The 6,887-nt window shown below is 37.4% G+C and overlaps 1 long non-coding RNA gene across 1 annotated transcript; it reads right to left on the minus strand.

Moving 5' to 3' along the window:
* Nucleotides 1–2,502: 2,502 nt before the first annotated feature.
* Nucleotides 2,503–4,327, minus strand: LOC144978073 (uncharacterized). Its single transcript, XR_013646458.1, has 2 exons — nucleotides 4,147–4,327; nucleotides 2,503–4,077 (listed from the first exon to the last, which is right to left on the minus strand). It is a non-coding gene; the product is annotated as an uncharacterized LOC144978073 (long non-coding RNA).
* Nucleotides 4,328–6,887: the final 2,560 nt, after the last annotated feature.

The raw sequence follows: 6,887 nt of genomic DNA on the forward strand, positions 1-6,887 counted from the left end.
GTAGTAGTAGTAGTAGTAGTAGTAGTAGTAGTAGTAGTAGTAGTAGTAGTAGTAGTAGTAGTAGTAGTAGTAGTAGTAGTAGTAGTAGTAGTCTTAGAGATGATGATCTGATGGTGGTTGTAGTAGTAGTGGTTCTAGGGATGATGATATGGTGGTGGTTGTAGTAGTTGTGGTTCTAGGGATGATGATATGGTGGTGGTTGTAGTAGTAGTGGTGGTAGGGATGATGATGTTTTTTTTTTTGTTTTTTTTTTGTTTGTTTATTGCTTTAGGTCTCTTCCAACACAATTGAGGTTATATGAGAGACCGCTGAAACAAAAAAAAACAAGCAATCTAACAAAAATAGTACAAATGTAAATCAAAATCATAACCTAAAGATATAAGCTAAACTATAAATAACTAAGAACAAACAGGCAGAAGATTTACAGAAAAAAAATATCCCTGTCAAAAATACAATCACAAACCAAAGAAGCAGGATAGGCAGTAAAGAGAAGAAGAAACGACATCACTATCGGATCGTACACCCATGCGAACATCATAGGTATATGATTCAAGGGTGATGCTCCCATCCAACCACCCGCAGGGATGATGATGTGGTGGTGGTTGTAGTAGTAGTAGTAGTAGTAGTAGTAGTGGTCTTAGAGATGATGATGTGATGGTGGTTGTAGTAGTAGTGGTTCTAGGGATGATGATGTGGTGGTGGTTGTAGTAGTGGTGGTCTTTTAGAGATAATTGTGTGGTAGTGGTTGTAATAGTTGTGGTAGGAATGACGATGTAGTGGTAGTTGTAGTAGTACTGGTGGTAGGGATGATGTGGTGTTATTTGTAGTAGTGGTGTTGGTAGGGATGATGATGTGGTGGTGGTTGTAATAGTATGGTGGTAGAGATGATGTAGTGGTTTTGGTGAGTGTTTTTTATTCAGTGATAATAATAGCAATTTGTCAAAAAGGAGGAAAATGTCTCCGTCTATCGGTCAAACGCAAGCAAGTGTAAAAATAACAGGAACATAGTTTTGTATTGGTATTATGTAATATATTATATTACTAGTATAAATCCATTCTTATCATTAAACATAAATTTAGTTTTTGTAAAGATTTAATGGATGGTTGCGAGAGAGAGAGAGAGAGAGAGAGAGAGAGAGAGAGAGAGAGAGAGAGAGAGAGAGAGAGAGAGAGAGAGAGAGCAAAGAATACCACTGGTCGTCTGTGTCAATTGTGACATCTGGTGCCATTCAGTCTGGCCCGACATCATAAAAACGGGACCATCACTAAAGTTCACGAGACTATTGCACTGGTGTCAAAATATGACATAAGACATAATGGTGATTTTGTGGTTTTGAGGGAAATGTTTGACACGGCAAATTCAGCGGAAAATTTCTGAGAAATTCTCAAAATCACTGTTTATTTATCAAATTTTTTTTTTAAAAAGGAGGAATTGTGATGGGGATGGGCATAGATAAACTTCCATTTAGGTGCCCAAATATTCGACCTGCGGTGACACCCCAAATTATTCACCCGGCTCAAATCTCGATTTTTTTCTTCTTCTTTCAAAAAAAATTTTTTTTTTTTTTTTGAATAGTGACGACGGACAAAAACCGGAGGTTCCGGATTAAAACCGGCTGGTGGTAAAAAAAACCGGATTTCCGGCTAAAACCGGAAAAGTGGCATCCCTGTCAATAGTCTGATGTCACGTCGCCCAGCAACGGCGGCCATCATGGTTCTAAACAAAGAAATTTGGTACTTTTTATTCCTCATGCTGTCCAGAACTTTTCATAGGTGTTGTGATCAGCATGTGTAAAAGTCAAAACACGATCAGATTGATAATGTTTTACTCCTCTGGATACGCTTTTATGCCCGTCGGAGAAATATTTCATAAGGGCGTCCGCCATTGTTCCGATAGTTTAGAGCCAGTTACTAAGTTACCATGCGTCATTACGAGGGAAGTGACGTGACGACTGTTGAAGCGTATTGTTGGTAAATATGGATGACAAAATTCTGACCTTAGCGCTGTGTCTTCTGGTAAGAAAACTTTACACACATTACCAGGTTTCTGTGGATGTTTCGGGGTTCCCCTTTGTCAACAAAACAGGTGTAAAGTAAGTGAGAACTTTGCTAGTTCCATTCCAGTCTATAACTCAATTGAAATCAAACAGATTTGATTGCACATTCATCTGAACACGCGAGAGATAAACAAATTCTCTATCATGAAATATTAAGCTTCTGTATCTGTATGGTTGGCGCTGAAGAAACCAATGGTCTGGTTGTATTTCAGCGGCGTCCTCATTGAGCGCGGGCCCATGTCAGTCGGGCCTTGAAATCGTTTAGGTGTGGTGCCATGATGACCAGTTCATCCAGCCCATTCCACTCCGAGATAGTTCTAATTTAATGAAGAAAGAATTCAATTAATAACAAAGACAAAATGACTGTTGACATTTCAGATTTCCCCATTTACAAAAGGAAAAAAAAAATACACCGGAAATTCAAAATAAGTTAACATCCACACTCTTTGAGTTCATAAGTAAACAAATTTTAATTTTAATAATCATTATAAATACTTCTGTCAAGGATATCATGAAAACAGGATATTAAAACAACACACACACACAATCACACATACCCATACCCAGAAAAAAAAAAATTAAACTCTTTAAATAAGCTTATCTGAACACGATAAACTTTTAAAGCAAAAAAAAAAAAACAACAAAAAAAAACGAACAAATAAAAAAAACAGAACAATTTTAATATGTAGTAAAAACAAATGAATGGAATAGAACTTTTTCTCTGCTGAAACCAAAACCCACATTATATACAGTAATAGTAACAGGTAATGATGAATCAAAAAAATAAAAAAGGTTTTGTATTGAACAATATCAAAATGTGTTCAAAGCGTTTTACAAGAGGTTCCAAGCCTACATCATATTATGCAGGGTATGACATGACAAATCTGTAAGGCGCTATCACTATCACAATTTTTTTTTTTTACGATAGAGAAAAGGCTGTTACTGGCCAGGTTACCCAAGTGTGGTGAGAAATATAAAAATATAAAGTAAAAAGCCTTTTCCAATGACTCAACTTTGCTCCCCCCTGCAGAAGGACGTGAACCCTGCATGTCATCCCACTCGACTACAAAGCAAGTGCAAGTCCATTGAAATATAAATGAAATGTTCATCTTTCATTACTTTACAGCACTCGCTGTAACAGAAAGGGGAATTATTCAAATAGAGGACATGTAGATTGTTTGTTTTTAAGGGTTTTACAGCGCTTGCAACACATTTAGGTTATATCAGCGCCAGTAAAAAGGAAGAAAATGGGATAGTAAAAAGTTCTAGAATTACAATTAAAGCAGCGAAGAGAAAGTAAGACAAAGGGGAACTGGGAACAAATAGGGATCAGATGCAGATTCCAAGGGCATACCACCAATGTACTTAGTTTGAGATCACCTCTGTCTCATCAGGACACAAGCACAAAATTCAAAATAACAAATATAATAATACATAACAGAGAGATGATTTACAAGGAAACAAAATACCATCTCCCAAAACAATGGCTATGCATTTGACTGTTTCCCTCCCAGCCAGGACTCCGACCAGGACCAGGAAAAAAAAACAAGTAATCTCATTCCAAGACAAAGACAGAAAGCAATTGGAAAACAGATATAAGGGGATAGTAGTAGTAGTATCGTATGGTGAGGTCACACTTTCAGATCTGTCGCGTCGAGCCAAGCCTTGAATTCATCTTCACATTTGTGAATGGTTTCATAACCTCCATTCAGCTTGGTAACAGGACAGTGGAGCACAAGGTGATCTACATCTTGGGGGTCAGTTTGGCATTTAGGGCATTCTGTTGAGTTGTTTAGACCCCATTTGTTCATTTTTGCGGCTGTTTTCGCATGTCTGGAGCGTAGCCTATTTGCAGCCACCCAGTATTTCCTACCAAGCTGTGAGCCAGGAATTTCATTGGTAGGGTCTTCAATAATTTGGCCTCCTGTTGGGGTATTATTTGCCCATTCTTTTCTCCGATTACTACAGCATCACTGATGAATGGAGAAAAGAATAAGGGGATAGAAGAAACAGTATGTACCTCCCCTGCCAACTATGGCAGGTCAGGAACCCCACTCAGATATAGGGAGATAGAAGACACAGTATGTACATCCCCTGCCCACTATGGGAGGTCAGGAACCCCACCCAGGACATGTAGACTCCAAGGACATGGAGATCACCTACTCAAGGTCTTATCCAAACACAAGCTCAGGGTCCTACGTAGAGGAATACACTTAAAAGCTTACACATCATATTATATTCAAATTCAAAACAACAAATTAACAGTAAATAACAGAGAGATGTTTTACAAGAAAATAATATATATATATATATATATATATATATATATATATATATATATATATATATATATATTATATATATATATATATATATATATATATATATATATATATATATAATCTCCTAAAAGTATAACCATACATTTGATTGTTTCCCTCCAAGCCAAGGACTCCGGCCAGGCACAAGGCAAAACCAAGTAATCTCATTCCAAGACAAAGACAGAAAGCATGTTGGAAACAAATATATGGTAATAGGAGACACAGCATGCAACCTCCCTGCCCAGAAGAAGAAGAACAGGAGAAAATAAGAGGAGGCAGATAAGGAAACAATCAGACTCTATTTTCAACTCAATGAATGAGAACAAAGTCAAAACCAGGCCACAACTGAAATTGAAGATTGCAGAAATCATGAGTTTATCAAGACAATAGGGAATGAGATGAGTGGAAGAGTAGCGTCCCTTGATTGGAAGTCACGAGCGGAAAAGTTATTAGAGAGAGAACGTCATGTTGGTTGTGCGGCATGAGACACTTCACTGAAAGCGAGGACGAGAGAGACGTATGCCCAAAACTATTTTGACGTTCTCTCTGTAAAGTGACGACCAATCAAGGGGCGCTACTCTTCCGCTAATCTCATTCCCAATTGTCACAAGACACTCAATAGAGCGTCCTTACCAGTCACATAATGTTAAAGATAAATAAATAATAGAATTAGAATAGTCTGACCCGTATCACTTGTTTGTATAGGACAGCCCACATTTCCTCAATACTGTCAAGCTATAAATAACAACTTCCATACAGAGATGGTTTAAATGATTTTTTACAAGGTCATAAAAAAAACAACCCAAATTAACCTTCTAAAAATAGAAATAAAAGGAAGAAGAAGTTCAACTGCAAAAGAGAGAAAAAAAATGGCTTTTAACTGGATGAATGGTTTCAGGCTTGCAATATAGTGCAATAGTTATGATTTGAAACTAATGGAGGAGGGTAGAGATATTTCTAATGTAATTCGAGCATAGAGACACTGACATAGCACAAGAAAACAGAATCCGTTTATGCATGATTCCTGAGGACTCTGTGCTTATAAAGGGAGACCACTGTCGTAAATGAATGAATATAAATAACAAATGAATGAAATGGAACACCTCTCCCAAAAACCATTCACCAACAATGTCGTAACAGACAATAATGAAATGGAACACATCTCCCACTCAAACCATTCACCAACATGTGTAGTAACAGATAATAATGAAATGGAACACATCTCCCACTCAAACCATTCACCAACATGTGTAGTAACAGATAATAATGAAATGGAACACATCTCCCACTCAAACCACTCACCAACATGTGTAGTAACAGATAATAATGAAATGGAACACATCTCCCACTCAAACCATTCACCAACATGTGTAGTAACATATAATAATAATGAAATGGAACACATCTCCCACTCAAACCATTCACCAACATATGTAGTAACAGATAATAATGAAATGGAACACATCTCCCACTCAAACCATTCACCAACATGTGTAGTAACAGATAATAATGAAATGGAACACATCTCCCACTCAAACCATTCACCAACATGTGTAGTAACAGATAATAATGAAATGGAACACATCTCCCACTCAAACCATTCACCAACATATGTAGTAACAGACAATAATGAAATGGAACACATCTCCCACTCAAACCATTCACCAACATGTGTAGTAACAGACAATAATGAAATGGAACACATCTCCCACTCAAACCATTCACCAACATGTGCAGTAACAGACAATAGTGAAATGGAACACATCTCCCATTCAAACCATTCACCAACATGTGTAGTAACAGATAAATAACTGTGAAATTGAATGTAAGCCCCAATTTAATATTAATATACGAAAACAGATAAAATGGACGTTTCGGGTTTCCCTTTTATCAACAAAACAGGATGAATGAAACACTACAAGATAATAATAAATGAGCTTTTATACAGTGGAATCTGCATTAAGTCTACACTCTTTTTTTTTTGGTCCCAAATTTTCTGTTCTTTATCTAAGTGTATTCCTCCATATGGAATGAGATTAGCGTCCCTTGATTGAACGTCACAGGCGAAGAAGTTATTAGAGAGAGAACGTCATTATGGTTCGCGCATCGTCTCTCGTCCTTGCTTCCTGTGAAACTGCGTGGTTAGTTAAATAGTTTCTCAGCGATCTTTAAGTTCTCTCTGTAAGGTGACGTCCAATCAAGGGACGCTACTCTTCCGCTAATCTCATTCTCTATTGATAACGGATAAAGTCAACTAATTTTCACTGGTCTGGCGGTGTTGACTTTTATCAAGGTTCCACTGTATAGAAGAACATCAAGTCAATGTGCTCAAAGCACTTTACAAGTATAAAGGGTCCCAAGCCAATGTGCTCAAAGCACTTTACAAGTATAAAGGGTCCCAAGCCAATGTGCTCAAAGCACTTTACAAGTATAAAGGGTCCCAAGCCAATGTGCTCAAAGCACTTTACAAGTATAAAGGGTCCCAAGCCAATGTGCTCAAAGCACTTTA

The sequence above is a fragment of the Berghia stephanieae genome, chromosome 8 (genome assembly GCF_034508935.2).
Source record: "Berghia stephanieae isolate SIO BIC M18660-M18661 chromosome 8, UCSD_Bste_1.3, whole genome shotgun sequence".
NCBI lineage: Eukaryota > Metazoa > Mollusca > Gastropoda > Nudibranchia > Aeolidiidae > Berghia > Berghia stephanieae.